The sequence below is a fragment of the Lissotriton helveticus genome, chromosome 8, assembly GCF_964261635.1.
Source record: "Lissotriton helveticus chromosome 8, aLisHel1.1, whole genome shotgun sequence".
NCBI lineage: Eukaryota > Metazoa > Chordata > Amphibia > Caudata > Salamandridae > Lissotriton > Lissotriton helveticus.
The window spans coordinates 732,726,245-732,745,956 of record NC_136069.1 but is presented as its reverse complement, the minus strand read 5'-3'; the positions used below and the strand labels follow the sequence as shown (position 1 = coordinate 732,745,956).

At 43.8% G+C, this 19,712-nt stretch overlaps 1 protein-coding gene across 3 annotated transcripts in view; it reads right to left on the bottom strand.

The window, feature by feature from the left end:
* The window catches only part of CARS2 (cysteinyl-tRNA synthetase 2, mitochondrial), a 742,767-nt gene that overhangs the window by 299,914 nt on the left and 423,141 nt on the right, over positions 1-19,712 (bottom strand). The gene's annotated exons all lie outside the window — the stretch shown is intronic.

Here is a 19,712-nt window from a genome sequence, read left to right as displayed (position 1 = left end):
ACTTTTAATATCTATCCACAGAAGCTGCTGCTTCTTATCTCCTGAAAAGTATTGCCCGATACTATTGGGGCCAAAATAAAATGGGAAAACTGTTAGCGAATTATTTAAAATCGCGCCGGGATAGGACTAGAAGCGCCTCCCTAATGAATTCTAATGGGAATACTCTGTTTAAAGACGACGATATTCTACAAGAATTTGTCTCCTTTTACAAAAACCTTTACACTCCTGAAACACAACCACTTCAATCTGATATATCCTCTTACTTCCAATCAATTAATCCTCCCCCCTTCTCATCATATTGACTTTGATTTGCTAGAAACGGATATAAATTTGAAAGAAATCTCCCAAGCTGTTTCAGTACTAAGAAAGAGGTAAAACTCCTGGACCTGATGGTTTTACCATTGAATTTTATGAAAAGTTTTCAAAACTTCTTTTTCTGAACCTTCTTTTCCTATTTAATTCCTTTATTGCAAATGGATCATCCCAAGGAACCTTTCAAGAAGCCATGATCTGTCTAATCCCTAAAGAAAATAAAGATCCCTCTTTTTGTAAAAAGTATCGTCCCATCTCTCTAGTCAATACAGATTATAAAATCTTCGCAAAAATACTTGCCCTACCCATTGACCCCATTTTACCCGAACTTATTGGACCAGAACAATCTGGTTTCGTAAAGGGTCATTTATCCTCTGATAACTCCAGAGTCTTCTTAATGTTATCAGCAAAGCCTCATCCCTAGATTACCCACTTGACGCTAGAACTCTAGACGCTGAAAAAGCATTTGATAGATTCAGTTGGGATTTTATGTTCCATGCTCTAAAATGGATAGGATTTCCTCCCAAGTTAATCTCCTTAATTTCTTTATTATACTCTGGTCCCAAGGGTTCTATCTTTGCCAATGGTAAAGTCTCAGATTACTTTTCTCTCTCTAGGGGAGTCCGCCAAGGCTGTCCCTTATCTCCTTTATTGTTTATAGTAGCGTTAGAACCCTTCTTAACAAAGATCAGGCAGGATACTCAAATCACGAGTTTTCACCTAGGCTCCATTCAAGTTAAAATGTCTGTTTATGCCGATGACATCCTTTTATATTGTACCAACCCAGATATTTCTCTCCCTTCCTTTCTTCATCAAGTTGATACTTTTTCGCAAATATCAGGTTGTCGCCTTAATCGAGATAAATGTGAAGTTTTATCCCTTAATGTTTTATGTCTTAAACACTATTTTAGTCAGACGGGATTCTCCTGGCAGTCAACTAAATTCAAATACTTAGGGTTATGGTTCTCCTCAACTATTTCAGAAACCCTAAAATTAAACTTTGATTATATTACCAAAAAGCTAAATGACTCAATTACCAGATGGCATCCCCTCTTTCTCTCTTGGTGGGGTAGACTAGATTCCATTAAGATGATGCGGTCTCCTCTAATCTTATATTTTCTTTCCATGATACCTATGCACATCCCAGGTTATTATTTTTAAAGTTTAGACTCACTCTTAATAAAGTTTCTATGGAAAAATAAACCTGCTCGAATAGCCTTATCTTGTCTTAAGAAGGATAAAATTAATGGAGGTCTTAAATTCCCTGACTAAGTCTTATCATTACGCCTTCTCTCTAAAACAAGCTTCCCGATGGCTTTCTACAGAAATCCCTACACTTCCCCCAATATGGTTGTCCATCGAAAAATACTTTACTTCTCCCTTTGACTTCCCAGAAACTCTCGCATTCACTACTAGCACTTCTTTTTTACACTCCCCTGTTATTGCTCACACTCGTAAACTCTTAAATCCCCTTCTGCCTTCCTCATATTCTTCCCTTGCTTCGTTATCTCAGCAACCTATCTGGCACAATAAATTATTGCGCATCAAGAATCGTACTTTTTATTGGAAATCGTGGAGATCCAAAGGCTTATTGTGGATTTCTCAGCTCCTGTTTGACAATATACCTTTATCTTTTACTGATCTCCAATCTACCTTCCTTCTTCCTCACTCTTTTAAAAAACAATACGATCTTCTACTCCCCGCCCTTCAGGAATATCTTAGATCACTTCCATCTTTCCCTACTCTTCCTACATCTTGTTCCACAATATTCCCTTTATTAGACACTTCTCCTTCTACATCTTGGATCTATAAATGTTTATTATCCCCCTCCGAAAGGCTCAAGACAAAGACTAAATTGGCATGGGAAAAAGATCTATCGCAATCCTGGTCTGTTTTTTTGTGGGACAAGTTATGGTTAAAAATTCATAAAACCTCAAGGGCTGCCAATAATACCCAAACCCTTTATTTTATTTTTCAACATTTATTGCATTCCCCAGCAAGATTAGCATCATTCTCCCCTGATTCATCATCAATCAATCAATCAACCAAAGCATTTATATAGCGCACTACTCACCCGGAGGGTCTCAAGGCGCTGGGGGGGAGAGGGTACGCTACTGCTCGAACAGCCAGGTCTTGAGCTGCTTCCTGAAGGCGAGGTGGTCCTGGGTCAGGCGGAGGTGGGTCGGAAGGGAGTTCCAAGTCTTGGCGGCTAGGTAGGAGAAGGACCTTCCTCCTGTGGTGGCTCTTCGGATGCGGGGGACGGCGGCGAGGGCGTGGCTGGTTGATCGAAGTTGGCGTTTGGGAGCGTAGAAGTTGAGGTGGCTGTTGAGGTATCCTGGGCCTTGGTTGTGTAGGGCTTTGTGTGCGTGGGTGAGGAGCCGGAAGGTGATTCTTTTGTTGACCGGGAGCCAGTGCAGGTCTCTCAGGTGTCCGGAGATGTGGCTGCGGCGGGGGATGTCCAGGATGAGTCGTGCTGAGGTGTTCTGGATCCGCTGGAGTTTCTTCTGGAGTTTGGCGGTGGTTCCGGCGTAGAGGGAGTTGCCGTAGTCCAGACGGCTGGTGACGAGGGCCTGGGTGACCGTCTTTCTGGTCTCGGTGGGGATCCATCGGAAGATCTTACGTAGCATGTGCAGGATGTTGAAGCACGACGAGGAGACGGCGTTGACCTGTCTGGTCATGGACAGGGAGGAGTCCAGGATGAAGCCCAGGTTGCGTGCGTGGTCTGTGGGTTTGGGTGCGCTGCCCAGGGCCACCAGGAGTCGTCCCAGGCGGAGGGTGATGATCCCAGGATGAGGACTTCCGTCTTGTCCGAGTTCAGTTTCAGGCGGCTGTTCGACATCCATTTGGCTACGTCTGTCATCCCTTCGTACAGGTTGGCTCTGGCTGTGGCGGGGTCGTTGGTGAGGGAGAGGATCAGCTGGGTGTCGTCGGCGTAGGAGATGATGTTGAGGTTGTGCTGGCGTGCGATGGCTGCGAGGGGGCTCATGTAGACGTTGAAGAGTGTTGGGCTGAGCGAGGAGCCTTGAGGAACGCCGCAGATGACTTCGGTGGCCTCCGATCTGAACGGGGGGAGGCGGACTCTCTGTGTTCTTCCGGCGAGGAAGGAGGTGATCCACTCCAGTGCCTTCTCCTGGATTCCGACGTTGCTGAGGCGCTGTACTAGGGTACGGTGGCAGACAGTGTCGAAGGCCGCGGAGAGGTCCAGGAGGATGAGGGCCGCTGTTTCTCCGTTGTCGAGCAGGGCTCGGATGTCATCGGTAGCTGCGATCAGGGCGGTCTCGGTGCTGTGGTTGGCCCGGAAGCCAGACTGCGAGAGGTCGAGGGAACCGTTCGTCTCGAGGGAGGCGGCCAGTTGCTTGTTGACGGTCTTCTCGATGACTTTTGCCGGAAACGGGAGCAGCGAGATGGGGCGGTAGTTCTTGAGGTCGGTGGGGTCGGCTGATGGTTTCTTAAGTAGAGCGCTGAGTTCGGCGTGCTTCCAGCTCTGCGGGAAGGTCGCGGTGTCGAAGGAGGTGTTGATGATGTCCCGCAGGTGGGGTGCGATGACAGCGTCGGCTTTGTTGAAGACGTGGTGAGGGCAGGGGTCTGTCGGAGATCCGGAGTGGATGGAGTTCATCGTGTGGACGGTGTCTTCGGTGCTGATCGGGGTCCAGGCGCGGAGGGTGGTGGTGGGGGGCGGTGGTTCGGTCGTGGCGTGCGTCGGTTGAGTGCTGAAGCTGTTGTGTATGTCCGCGATCTTGTTGTGGAAGTAGGAGGCGAGGGAGTTGCAGAGGTCTTGCGAAGGGGTGATGTCGTTGTTTCCGGCGTTGGGGTTGGAGAGCTCTTTCACGATGTTGAAGAGTTCCTTGCTGTTGTGTGCGTTGTTGTCCAGTCGTTCCTTGAATGCGGTTTTCTTGGTGGCGTGGATCAGTTGGTGGTGTTTTCGGGTGGCGAGCTTGAGGGCTGTCATGTTGTCTGGTGTTGGGTTTCTGCGCCAGGTTTTCTCGAGTGCTCTGCAGTTCTTCTTGGAGCTCTTGAGTTCGTCGTTAAACCATGGGGCTTTCTTGCTGCCGGGTCTGCTGGGCGGGGTCTTCAGAGGGGCGAGTTCGTCTGCGCAGTCGCTGATCCATTTCGTGAGGTTGGTGGCCGCTTGGCTGGGGTTCGTTGTGCTGGTGGGAGGGTTCTTGCTCAGGGAAGTAGAGAGCTGGTCATCTAAATGCTGGTCCTGCTCCTGCCCAACTGCTGATCTAAAGCACATGTTGTTTGATTGTCCTAACACATATAAATTCTGGCAATTCATTTGGTCTCGAATTAATAACATTTTTAAGACTAATATTCAATTTTCCCTATCTAATATTTTTCTGGGTTCCATATCCCCAACTTGGCCTCAAAACCCTTCACATTTTAAATTGTTAGATCTATTACCAGCTATAGCCCAAGATTTAATAACCTCCAATTGGAAAGACGCACACAAAGTTACTTATACAGCTTGGTGGACTGCCGTTTGTTTTCATCACAGACTTGACACCAATTATGTTACTCCTATTTCCCTAGCAACTAAAAGAGATTCCTTATGGATTCCTCTTACTACATACTTATCTAAACTTGCTTCTCCAAATAATCCCAACATTACCAATGTACATACATCGAACGAGGTTCGTAAGCCGCCTTGATTTATACCTTATTGTCTTTTCTTCTTAACAATTTTCTAACGTTATTAGGCTTATGTTTGTATACACTCATAATTTTATCTTTATTGATATTTATCTGCATGCAATGTTGTTTTCAATTTTCACATTTAATTTGTCCTCAAATTTTCCGGTAATAATAATTGTATCATTTTTCCCCACCTTTCTCCCCCTCTTTTTCCCTTAGTTTCCTATATATAATGTTTATTGTAACCATTTTTACACCACATTCTTCAATATGTAGTTCATTATTCATCTATGTACGAAGTTGTTTTATTATAGTGATGTTTTATTTTATTTGGTGTCAATAAACTCAAACTTTAAAAAAAAGTGAAAAATAGAGAAGCGAACAAGGAAGGAAAAAAAAAAAAGAAAACGGTCAGCAAGGAGAGAAGAGACACAAACAGACAAGAGAAAAGAATGGGGATGGGAAACTAAGAATGATTAACATGACGTAACAATGGATGAAATAAATATGCTGGAAAGAGAATTACGTTTTTGTTCAGAGACAGACAAATTTTGACTTGACAGAAACAAGCATTGATATTTACATATATGTAAAGAAAATCAAATTAGCCAAAATAAATATAAAGAAAAATCTTGCTGCAGAAAGGGATAATGGATAAAGAGGAATCTTACATAAATTTAAAAGGCTTGTAAGTACTACAACCCTCTGATAATAATTGGAAAACAATGATGATACAATTTCTAAAAAACTAATTTTACAACAAATAGACATAAAAGAAAACACTAGCTGGCCAAGCAATTTAAAACGAAAGCCTCAAACGCGTACATTGCTAACTGCTGGCAATTAGGAGTGACATTTTCATCACTTAGTGAATGATAGAAGCTATTTGAAAAAACAAGTAATGGATAAGACAAGCAACAAAAATCATTGAGGATAGACAAAATAATAAAGATTAAAACTGCTGACAAAGATGGTAACATTGTTATAAAAACAAAGGAAAAATATGAGGAAGAAGCTCATGAACACTGGAGGAAGGAAGCAACTAGAAGAAAACCCAATGGAGCAAATCAAACAAAGGGAAGATGAGAAATTGTATCAGTCAAGGGAACATTGTCTGATAGGTGAGGAGGAGCTGAAATTTCTTGTGGCGTCTCATCCTGTGCTCACCCTACTCTGCATTTCCTCCCAATCATGAACCCCCAGTCCCCGGTCAACCAATAATATCGTCCTGGGCATCATTAGTTGAGAACATATCCATAGATTACAACCACGTACTTCAATTGAGCATCATGTAGACTTAATAGTATGCATGCTTTTTCTAGTCCAGAGAAGTACACTCAGTGCTAATGAACATGATCAACATGTGTCTAAATCAAAATGATTTTTGAGCTGGAGGTGTGCCAAAAACAATGCAGAACAGCTATAAGAATCTACTTCTCCACAGCTTTGCAAATCTTATAATGAGCAGGTGGGAGAAGGAGGCAACATGGAGCAAAGAAAATCCTAAGTATGTGCAAAAAATTGTGATGTGGCTGAGATTCAAAGATTTCTTTATTATTTGGGACAATGCAGATGAAGAATTTAAAACATATTAAAATAACAATAACAATGATCCATACAACTTGATATTACCTATGGAATAAGCTCAAACAGAGCAATTTTCTTGGATGTGAAATTCTACAATTGCCAAGACAGAGTCCATAAATTACATCAAGGAAGATAGCCACAGTCACAAAAAGCATTTTACATGCCACCTTAAAAAAAAATCTGAAATGGAGTATTTTATTTGGAGAATTTCTTCAATTAATAAAAAGGAGCTGTTCATTGAAAGAGATTTTGATAAACATGTTTAGGAAATGAAGTGCAGGTTTGAGGAGTGAGGCTATACAAGAGAGATTATCAACAAACACCAAAAGACAGCAACAACACAACATAAAAACAACTGGTAACCAAAAGAGAAAACAGTCACAACCACCAGGTAAGTCAATTAGAGAAATGCAAATGATTTTGAGTTGTATGCAGAAGTCACAGAGAATAGGGAAAAACAATCAAAAACACTGTAATGTGATGAAGGATGACATGGATATAAGTTAACAATTTGGCGCGTGATCCACTGTAACAGGATGAAAGGGTAGATCCCTAAAAGACATGTTAGTTAAAAGTAATTTTATTAGCAGTCGGAAACAAACATGGCATGATGTAGGAAAGAAAGAGCTTTCATCATGCTCGTAATGCATGGCATGCAAAAACTGGGTGAACATGGAAAACTTTAATGGCTGCCAATTAAAGAAACAGGTGTTAAAGGGATGCATTAATTGAAATAGTAATTTTATATTGATATCCTTGAGTGCCCAAGCACACTAAAAAAAGTGGACAGCATGACATGTTTACTGAAAAAACTAATTTCTGAGCCCATATGGGCAGTCAAAAACAAAAGTTACAGCTAGGCTATAGCAAAGTGATTCAGACAAAGCATAAGAGTTAGCCAGAACATCGAAGGTTTTATGCAATTGACCAACGGCCAGCTGTACCGAGCTTTTTAGCATTTCTTAAAGAACCAAATCGCTATTTTGGGCTGTTAAGAAATGCTAAATAGCCTTTTGGCCTGTAAAAAGGCTTAAAGGCGGTCACAAAATGTGATTACTTCCCAGTACTTCAACTTCAACTTCAAAACGACTTTATTTCGATTCATAACGAATCATAAAAAGCACATAGACATGAAATACATAATTAAGGGGTACAGTTACAACGGATTGCAGTCACTGTTAAAATAGAACAATTAAAATATTTACAAAATTTAAAAAAATGCAGAAATTTTTCAATAATTCCATCGGGTATTGTCAAAAACTGATAAGTTATCTATTTCCAAAACGTTTTTTAAGACGAAAAGCAGCTACCAAGAAGTTAGCGACACTAAACATAAATAGTGGTGAATCTAACTTTTTTAAGTAAAATAGGGCAGGCTTGATTTGGACGAACCCCTTGTTCTTAAGCAATGGAACAATATACTTTTTCCTGGGCAAATCATATATACCACAGAAGAACATAAAATGAGCAGTGTCCTGCAGAGAAAAACCATCACATTTGCAGGCCGCTAAGTCCTCTGGCTTGGCCCATGCCTTCGAGTCATTTAACAGCAAGTGAATCTGGTTAAATCTTAGTTTGGTTAATAACCAGCGATGTAATGGAATAGACACTACTGTTAAATAAGTTTCAATGGCCGGTGTAGTTTTGGAAATATAGTGCTCCCTCACAGTGGGTTTCGCAAGCTCACAGCTCTCCCGCTCCATTTCTCTCACTTTAGAAAAAGTCACTTTGAACCATTCCAGGTCATTCTTAACGATGCAGTCTGGTTTATGGAAAAGATCTGGGCGGCCCAGGGAAGTTAGTGTTTTTTTAATATATGCTAGCCACGGGATATTTTTCATATTGTCCAGAAGTAGGCAGTCTCTCATAATTGTGTGGTTCAGAGTTAAGTTGGAGTTCAGCCATGTTTTTAACCACATCAAGATAGGGGATTGTTTGATGATGTCACTGATATACCCCTGGCCTAGTTCCATATGGACAGAAAAAGTGGCTGTAGATTGAGGTAATCCTAGTAGCATACGTAAGAATCTGTTTTCTTCCATCTGTATTGATTCTATATTTTTGGAATAACCCCAGATGGAAGCCCCGTATCTTACTACTGAGATTGATTTCGCTCTGTAAAGTGCCAGCATTGCTTCCGTGGGCTTACCTCCCAGACGTTTTGAGAAGCCGACAATGGCGGCTGCTGTTCTTTTCATGGCATTGGTTTTGACAGATATTTGAGGTGCCCACGTGCCCTTATCGTCATATACTACCCCCAGGTAGGTAAAAGTTCTCACATTGGAAATAGGAGTATTAGCACAGTAGAAGGTCTTCATGTCCTTATTTTTTCTGCCACCTACAGCCATAACATGGGACTTGTCTGTATTGATTTTTAAATCAAGGGAGGTCATAAAGGCATCGAAGGATGTCAATAGTCTTTGTAGCCCAAGAGGAGTACGTGCCACGAGCACCGCGTCGTCCGCGTAAAGGAGGACCGGAGTGGTCAGTCCACCAAAACGCGGGACGTCGAGTGTTGCCAGCTCCAATGTGGATTCCCAGTAGAAATCACATTTTGCAATTCCGTAACTAGGAAATCGCAAAACAATTTCCTAAGCACATGTACAAAGCATAAGTGTGAAACAGGCATTTAGGAAATGCTATTACCATCGACTCCAAGTCAATTGTAACCATATGCAATTTTTGAAAATGCACCTAAAATGCATTTTTTAGGTTTCGCCTCGCTGAAAGCTGCGCAGCAGACTTTCGCGCAGGGCGAAATCTTATGTCTAGAGATGTGTACTCATGTCCCGCCCCTCTGTTCCATTGGCTAGCTCCTTAAATGGAGGCTAGCCATTGGAACAGACATCTGTCCGTCATGGCCGGAGCAGATTCGTGGGCGTTCCCGTGATTTTTACTCATCCCACCCCTTTTCCTACGTCATGCGGCGGTGGTTTATTTTATTTATTCTTTTACTTTTTTGGGGGTCATTCCTTCAGGCCGACCGCTGCCGGAAGAAGTCCTGGTGAGTGCTCCCCTCCCCTCCCGCTGTCCGTGTGCCCGTTCCCATTCCCGCCCCCCTCCCGCTGTCCGTGTGCCCGTTCCCGCCCCCCCTCCCGCTGTCCGTGTATGCCTTCTGGTTGGGTTTTATTTTTAATGAATGACACCACCTCTGATGACTGAAACAACGAGGCTGCTCCCCCAGCCCATCTTCCATGAGTGACTCACGGTGCCGGCCTCAGTCCCTCTCGATGGATGTATGGGTGGATGAATCCCCACGCCCCTCCCCCTGCCCCCAGGACAGAAATAGCTCTCCTTTCAAGCAACACAGCCGGTTTTTGCTGACAAATGCCATTCTTGGCCGCCCGGAGCGCGCTCACTCTCTGACTCTCTCTTGCTCCCCCGCCAGACCCCCCCCCCTTTGCGGCAGGAAGATGAGCTAATCCCCTGGTGAAGGAGCTCTCTGTGGGGCTGCTTGTAATTAGGGGTCCAGGGGAGGGGGGATTAGGGAGGAGAAGAAGGGAGTTGTACACTGGAGAGGAGGCATAGAGACAAATTAAATGTGATCGCCACAGAGCGAGGGGCGGGGAGCTCAAAACTGGGGGGCACGTGGGGTCTGAGAAGCCCCACTGCCCCCACAAAGAGCAGTGAAGGGGTTACACCCTGAGGCTAAGCCTGTGGGCCGGAAGAGAGATCCTCTATTTATTTATTCATTTAATTATTTTTATATAGCGCGGATATTGCCCACAGGTGTTAGAGCGCTTTACAACTGAGATAGATCATTGCATAAGATGAAAACTTACATCATCCGAGGACACATACACATTTAATGCCACGGACACTGGGGGCAGTATTAGTTGCGGCACGAATAGAAGAATCTACTGAAAGGCGAGGCACTGGGAACATGGGACCTTTTCTCACGGTGGTTTTTGCACGTATGTGGGGGTGGGGGGGTGGTAGTGTCGAGACGTGGACAGCCATCAGGTGGGGGAGGGGTGAGACTACTGTGACAACAACACTGCCAGCAGGGGTTCTACTGAGAGACTGATGATGTAGGCTCCATGTCATTGGTCACAGAAAGAGCAAAGGTCACCTCACGTGCACAAGAAGGGAGGGCAGGTTCTGACTCAGGTAAACACACTACAGAAACTCTACTCAGCGCCATCATCTTTAAAACTGTGCTCGACCACATCCTCGGTCTGCCGAGAAGGGTCCAGTGAAAAAAACCTGGCTCTGCCCCCTGTGAAAAAATACTCCTGAGCAAGATAGGGCATTCGACCCTCACCTTTTCCTGCCACCATGTGAAAATCCCTTCCCCAGTCAATAGAAGAGACAGTTTCTATGCCAGGAGTGGGGGGCCCTTGGGAGTGGGGAACACGAGGGGTGTCATGGCCTCGCGCTCTTACAGGCTGTACATGGACACCCCGTTGGCTAAGGTACATGTCAAACCTGTTCAGTTTAACTGAAGCGGGAATACAACTCCCAGAATGCACTAGTTCAGGTGCCTGCCACACAGACTCATCGTGGTTTATTGCGGTAACTCAGATGCCGTTGCCCACATCCTGCTGTCATGGAAACGAAATACGCACCAGGACCGGTTCCAGCAGGTGAGAACCCGCTGCAACTGGGGGGTGTTGTGGGAAGATCGCGGGGCAACAGAACCAGCGCTTTGCTGCAATAAATGCTTCTTCCTGGCGCTTCTGTTTTTTCAGAGCAATCCCCAAACTAACCCTCTCTTTTAAGAACGAGGTCAGTCAGCCTTGAGTTCAAGCTCCCTTTGTCGAGCAGCAGGAGAGCTACAGCTAGCACCGGCTGCGGTGTATGTATCATTTGTGCAGCAGGTGCAGTGGCCACCGGGTAACAGGGGTCCACTACACCCGAATAATTACTGCAAGATGAAGATACAATATAAACGCGAAAAAAATGACTACAAAATTAATAAAATATTAGAACGTGGGGAAAAAAGCACTGTCTGAATCAAGTATTATCTGACAAGTCATGGGAGTGAAGTGCACTACTTGTTAGGCGGATGTGCACAGGTGAAGAGGCTGAATGCTGTCACCTACCGACTGGCCCATTGTCCGAGGCTGTGGGGGGCGGGAGCAACACGTGAAAGACAGTTGTACAGACCAATTAAGGAAGGCGCCCGATGCAATCCACTCAATTGATGTTTGTAAATATGTATTTTTTTATTGCATGATGCCAAAAAAAATAAAGCTGCCTCTGGGCCAGACCTACAAGGGGAGGCGAGACGGGTCAGAGAGGTGAAGGAGAGATGCAAGGAGGCAGATTCTACGCCTGCCCCGGTGCTGACTGCCACTGACCCACCCCTGGCATGGCTCACCCACTGACGGGAAGGGCATGACATGCCTTCTATTCCAAGGATGCTTCTTCTCTGCACACTTCCCAGCACCACCCCTCTCCCTCTTCCTAGGAGGCTGTCACTCTGTCTGGAGTCCCAGTCAGTGGCTAATTAATATAAGAGCCTCTCTTAGAAGTGCCCCCTCTCCCCCCTCAGACTAGAACCCCAGACAGAAGGTTCAAGGGACTGAGGATCGAGGTGGGAGGGGCACTAACACACAAATGGCAGTAGTCATTGTGTACAGCGCTTAGCCAAAGGCACTAGCCGATAAAATAATACACGTCTCTCTAAAAGTCACTTCGACCCCCAGCCTCTGTCGCCCACCTCTTTCTCGGCCCCTCTATCGTATTGTCTCTCTCGGTCCTCCTTCCCTGCCTCTTCTCCTTTTCTTACCCTCTTTACCTTTCTCCAAGACTCTTCCACCTCTCTTCCCCTTCTCCCACTACTTCTCTCTCCATCCACTCTCTTTAACCACACGTGACGCTCCTCACTTGTTCCAGCTCTGTTTCCGTCTGCCTCCCATCTTGTTTTTTCCTCTCTCTATCCCCTTCTCGCTCTGTCCTTCACCCTCTCTCCTCTTTCATTCTCCATTTTTTAAATCAACGGAATCTTGTGTAGCACCATCCCGTGCGACTGGTTACCTGTGGTACTTTGGGGGACAGACGGTTTGTTGACTGGCCTCCTAGTCAAGCTTCTAGGACTAGTCGACTGATGTGGTCACTAGTTCCTTGGGCGCCAGACCGTATCATTCCTTTTTGAAGACTGTCTGGCAGCTGATTGGAGTTTGTTCAGGGTTGGTTGAGAGCGGTGATGGTACGGCCCGGGGGTGGGTGCTTGCGGCCCTCTTGACCTTTACATCTGGCCCTCTGGTGAATAGTAGCACCAGCTGCTGTTTACTTGCTGAGCACTAATATTCAGAAAAAACGATAAATAAACGGGCAAGAAATTATTTGCAGGTTAAATGAACTGCTGTGGTGTCCTGCACCACTTAACTTCAATTAACCTGCAAATAAATGCTTGCCCGTTTATTTAACATTTAGACGTCCTTACGCAATCACTGACCCACCCAGGACCACTACCGCTATAGTGCGGCCCTCTGTCACACCACAGATCTGGGTGTGTGTGTGGCTCTGGGTGTGTGTGTGTGGCTCTGGGTGTGTGTGTGGCTCTGGGTGTGTGTGTGGCTCTGTGTGTGTGTGTGTGTGTGTGTGTGTGTGGCTCTGTGTGTGTTTGTGTGTGTGGCTCTGGGTGTGTGTGTGTGGCTCTGGATGTGTGTGTGTGTGTGTGTGGCTCTGGGTGTGTGTGTGTGAGTGTGGCTCCGAGTGTGTGTGTGGCTCTGGGTGTGTGTGTGTGTCTGGCTCTGGGTGTGTGTGTGTGTCTGGCTCTGGGTGTGTGTGTGTGGTAGTAATTGCTGTCTGCTGAGCTCGTCCGTAGGGTACAATAGGTCTCACATTTGCGAAAGATTAAGCTAATGGCAATGTAAATGACAATGCCATTTATTTATCTGTTTTCAAAACCAACACATAAATACAAATTGTCATTTACAATGCCAATAGCACTAACTTTTCGCGAAACCATTGCATTTTAAATGCTTGTTTCCTGTGCCATAGAGCGCCCACTTGCCCCAAGGGTAATTGAGCATTCTACATGAGCACCATTCTTTTTTCGCCTTAGGCCCAAAGGAATAAATGGGTTTGCATTTCCTAAATAGCAATTTCTTAAAAGGAATTCACACTGTGTAGGAATCACTATACGGAAATCGCTATTTTTGGTACATTCCATTCAGCATTTCCTAAATAGCGATTTCGTAAGATTCATTATTTAGGAAATTAAAAATTGGAGTTTCGTACATCTGGACCCAAGTTCCCAAAAGGGAGAGAGGAGGAGATCGAACCAAGAAATTGAGAACACTGCAATCCAAATAGATCACAAGTCTGTGAATGGTGATCCTTGGTGGCCTATATCTGAATGAAGAACTACCTGTGTATGTGGATTTGAAAAAGAGAAGATCAAGAGGAGTGTAGCAATAACCAAAAAGTCTGATACTAACAAATTGGGATATAAAGAGATCACCAATTCACATGAGCAAGCCTGAATCACCACAGAGTACCCCAATGAAGGTCAAGCTGTAGCCTAAAATTGGTATGAACTTGGTAAAAATAAAACAAGAAGCCATAAATAAACTGGAATAATGACTTGGATGGTGGATATGATTTAACAAGGAAATTAAAAAGATCATCATGATAATTTGGAGAGCCAAATGAACAACAAGTACCTTAAAGCACTGTTTTGGGAAAATGCTAAATAAGACGTGTTAATCAGATGAACTGAGAAACTGATAAGTATAAAAGGTTAAATCTTAAGTTACAATTTACAAATTGTGAATCCCATGAAACTTAGAAAACAAAATAAGAAATAAGCCCAGCCTCAGATAGTGTGATGCTCCATCTGGTATAGGTTAGAGGGGTGGTATTGTGATCATAAGGTTCAGGACCCACTAAGGGTGCAATGTGATATGATAATGTCAAAGGTGATTACATCTACCTGAATGTATATATTTATAGTGTAATGCATTCTGTTTTTTTGGGGGGGAGGTGTGTGTGTGTGGAGGTGTGTGTGTGTGCGGGTGTGTGTGTGTGATATAAAAGAGCTTTTTCTTTTGCAAGGAAGAAAAGCACCGACTGGACAAAAAAATTACTGGGTGTTGTTTTTGAATAATACAGATTTGGTGTTGCTAGTCAACACCACCTCTTCTGACTAGTCCTTAGGCTGCTCTGCTTCACTACCCTGAGTGAGTGAAGTGCTACAATGGAAGCCTTGGTTACCAGTAAAAACGAAATGGCAGATGTATTACTTGGGAAGGACTCTTACCCTTCGCAACTAATAACCCCAATTCTAACAGCATTTATATACCCCGAACATAGCAGAATGGATAGAAGCACAGTATAAAGTCAAGGACGAAGGCACAGTTAATGTGTGATGGGAAAGGGTACCTGGTTTGTAGACTGGTACAGCATCTTGATGTAGTATTCTGTGCTTATATAGCCTTCCATTTTATAACTCTCTTTCCTTCCCGTTTCCTCCCCGTGGTGAAGTTCTTTAAAGCCTATAAGAGTAGCTTATTTACCTGCACTGTGGCTTGACTGATGGGGTTCCAATGCAAATGTCAGTTGTTTAACCTCATCACTGTGGCGCGAATTCCGCCGCAGCGCTGAGATTCCAATCGCGGGCGTGGTCATGACGGCTCCCGGCCGTCATCAGCACACGCCCACCGTGACTCATGACAGCCAGGAGCCGTCATGAGCATGGAAGAGGTTAATTCTTGCAGTGTTTCAGTCTGTGTGGCCTTACCATGTCAGGCTTCCGTTTTCTACATTAAAAAGGTCTTCAAACAAAAATATATATATATTTCCTGGTCTTACCAAAGAATGTGAAGCTTGTATCTCTTGGGAACAGGAAAAATACAGATATTAATAATTCTGCATTGTATTCCCTTTTAGGGCACCTTCAAGTAAAGGAAATGAGAAGTGCAAATATTTTTGCAGATAGCAGCAGGGTGCCAGCCTATTAGCTACTGATGCGTCTCGCCAAATAAAGAATGGACTTGGGAAGTGGTGCCATGGAGTAACTGCAGAATCTGGGTGTCCCTTAAAAGGACCGCCATCAAGAGCATTCGAAACAGAGAGCAGGTGTAAAGCTGTGGAAACTACAAGCTTGATCAAACATTCGGAAATGTCATTCAAATTAACAAAGAAGTTGTTTTATTGCCATAAATTCAGCTAGATTATTATTATCTTTTTTACAAATTAAGAAACATGCTTCCTAATATTTGGATCTACCCTTCCATTCATATAGTAGCTGATAATATAAGTGCTCGCCCAGATGTGGGTGTCACTTGTTCACTGTGCCACTGGATTCAAGCTAGCCTGGCTGAAGAAGGGTGACATACCCTGAAACCGGTCCCAGGATGATTGTTTCCGGCCCAGGGAGGACCTGGCATGGCAGTTCAGTCTGGACTGTTCCCATGGAGCACAGGGTCAAGACTGATTTGCATATGGTTTGGTTCAAACTGTGGTGGCGTAGTGGGCAAAAGAACGATGGATTTAACCCAGATTTTTTGACTGGCGGAGAATGTTTGCATTGTCAGCATTCCGTCCATCATTTTGTTTGCAGTAACACTTTTCGCCCTAAGTGGGATGGGTATGCCCAGACGTGGGTCCCTTGCTCACTGTGCCACTGGATTCAAGCTAGCCTGGTTGAAGAAGGGTGACATACCCTGATATCGGTTCCAGGATGCTTGTTTTCGGTCCAGGGAGGACCTGGCCTGGCAGTTCGGTCTGGACTGTTCCCATGGGGCACAGGGTCAAGACTGATTTGCATATGGCTGGGTCCAAACTGGGTTGGCGTAGTGGGCAAAGGAAAGATGGATTTAACTCAGATCTTTTGACTGGGGGAGAATGTTTGCATTGTCAGCATTCCGTCCATCATTTGTTTGCTGTAACTCTTACAGTCCAGCATCCCCTTACCTTTCGTATGTAAGTACTTAGCAGTGCAAAACATGATCAGAAAAGCATTAGCATGTCAACAGATTCAAACCGGTTGACATGAGCCCAAGAGCAAAAGGGTCTTCACAGGAGCCTCAGCCCGAAAAAATTAACACATTCAAACCAACACATTCTGGACTATTACTTGAATGTAGGTTCTCCTGTTTCTAAGTGTGTACAAATATCAAACCGAGAGCCTGTACAAAGGTAATAGTAAGAATGTGTACATCCATTTTACAAACTGAATTGTGCTAGGCACTGATGAAAGATGTAATTACCCAATAGTTCTCACTACACCCACTTCAGAAGGATGAAAGAGGGAGTCAGCCCACGTAGATTCAAACATATGACCTCCAGGACACAAGCCTTTTAAGTGGAGGCGTTATCTTGCTGTGCTACCTTACTGAAATCTGAATGCAGGTTGTTTGCACTGCTACCTTATTCAACGATTCTCTTGCCTTTGTAGTTAACTAACTTGAAGATGGAAAAATTCTAAAATTCGAGCAATGGACCATATGTACTAAACGTGTGGTCACAAATAGTGGTCTCAAGTCTCTTGTCGACCTTTAGGGCCATATGTCCAAAAAGTAGAAATTGAGAATTCCTAATGTAAGAAAACTGAAATATTGAATAGCGATTCCTAGTGGGTTGCAAATCGACCTATCTCATGAATATTAATGAAAGTAGGTCACAGTTTCCGACCCATTAGGAATGATGGTCATCACAAGGCACAGGGATGGTGGCTTGCTGGGGTCAGCAGACTACCATGTCTGTGACTGCTTTTCAATAAAGCAATCTTTTTTTTAGTCTTTTTTTTTTTAATGCAGCCCGTTTTCCTTGAAGGAAAATGGGATGCCTTTCAAAAAAGAAAACGAAAAGTTTAAGTTTCATTTTTTAAGAGCAGACAATGGCCGTGGTACCACTGTCTGCTCTTAAAACATATTTTTGTTCACACTCTCAAAGGGGAACAGGTCCCCCTGGGGATCTCCATCGAGATGTTGGTAAAATATTAATGTTTTGCGACCGGATTTTGGTTGCAAAACAGTAATACATATCACTGCGATTCAGTAGTAGGAAAGGGTACCCTAAACACATCCCTTTCAACTACCGAATTGCTAAAATAAATTGAAATTTGGTAAGAAGTTACTGAATTGTCATTTGGCATCTGTACATTAAAATATGCTTATTTGCGGTCACAAAATGGTGGATTCTGTGATTCAGCCGGTCCGAAACCTCAAAAAAGTTTTGTACTTATGGCCCCTAGTTTTTAAAAATAGCTGGTGACCGGTAGCAAAACTCAGATTTACCGAAGCAGAAGATTTACGACTGGTCGAAAAAACAAAAAAAATCAACCCAAAAGAAAAATTAGTACCTCTCACCCTATGTTTCGAAGTGTATGGGACAGAAAAGGAAGACGAGATACAAGATACAAAGTGATAAGACGTAATTCGCCTGCAACTGACTGCTTTAACAGTTTATTAATAGCGATAATGTTGCATAAAAACTTTTCACTTGTTGAAATTCCTCTTACTGTCTGGGTACACCAGACTTGGTTTATTGGCACCCTTTCCCATGGGCCTGGGCTAGTTTGAATGGGCCCTCTCAGTAATGAGGGGGCTACTTAGCCAGCATTAGCAGGATATATACCATACCATGATTTAGGAAATTTAATTTTTCTACAAACACGAGGTTTGTACAATGTTCTATGTGTCTTATACAGACTCCTAACTACATTTCTTTTGCGTACAATTTTAGCTGGTCCAGCTAGAATTGGCCTGCAAGCACAAGCCCAGTTGCCTGCAGCGCCTGTTGTTAGTGCTGTAATTGTTCATTCAGTTATGGGCAAAAGACCCACTAATAGTGAGGAAATTCCATTTTGGATTGCCCAAAACAATGGATCAGCTTGAAGCTGTGTTTCACCTTACTGGGCCACATGACAAGCACAGAATTTTAACTATGTGTTTACCAACTGGGTTGGTTCCCGCTATTGGAAACTGTTTAACACCTGGTGGACAATTTTTGCCAAAGTCTATACTATATGTCATGGTACTCACTCGATGGCCGTTTTACCAAACGTTCTCAAACAGATACAGAATGAACATGAGGCAGGTCCTGCCCTAGATTTGGGGATGAAGCTAATGAGTAATTTTCCCATAGTCTCCGAAATGATTCTTTCTAATGTTAAAGGTGAAGCTGCATTTCTGCTATATGCCAGTGAATTGCTGTGGCAGCAGTAGCGGACCACGAACATGAGTTGCCTATAATTATTGATAATGTATGTACATCTTTGAGGTACAATAATTTAGGAACCAGACCTTCAGTGCCACCACTTGGCAAGCCTAGCACTGAGAAGGATGCCTGACCAATGTGTGAGTTTGTTAAAAAAACAAAATGAGATAAATCTAAACAACAACAGGAAGGTAAGAGTAGATCCTGTTCATTCTTAATCCCAGGAAAATAATAAAATGCACAACATGTACTGGTTCTGTGAGAAAATACAATGTGGCACAAAGGCAAGCCTAATATTTAATCACGTTTAAAATAAAAGTGTCCTACAATATGTACAATTATGCTAATATAGAGAAAACGACAGTGGCCCATACAAGAAACACACAGCACCCTCCCTTGGGTCAGACACTAGCACCAAGACTAAATGAAAGAATGCAGCTGCTGTTTTGAATACACGGAGGACAGGGGTTCTGAAAAAACACACTCAGAGTAAATGTCCTGAGACAAGAGTGATACGTCAACTGAGATGTAGAACATCAACCTAATGCTAAGGTATGGGGTTCACCACTAAACTATAGCTAGTCGGACTCAGGCTCACAGATACTGAGTCACCATACCACCTCAGTATCTTTGAGCCAGAGTCTGACTGGCTATAGTGCCTCACTTGCCCTCCTATTCCTTCCAGAGAGACAAGTGATTTGGCATCCCAGAACACAACACTCTCGACCCTCTCAAAGATCGCGGTAACAGGACACACCCTTTCGCTCTCTTATTTGTACCTGTCCACAACAAGATAAAAAAAAGAGACATGAAGGAAGTTTGCAATGTTTATTTAAACTATCATGCCCTAAGATGCAATTATTGTGCCACAATTATAAAAACAGTTACATGTTAATAATGTCGTCAACATGGTTAATAAACCATATACAATTAAGAGCCCTGTCTTGTTATCTGACAGATCTGCCTAAACCCTCCCGTACTACTGAAGCTAATGTGGTTATAAATTATAGATCTCTGGATTTAGTGGTGGCCTCGTACCTTAGCACACCTTTGTGGATGTTCTA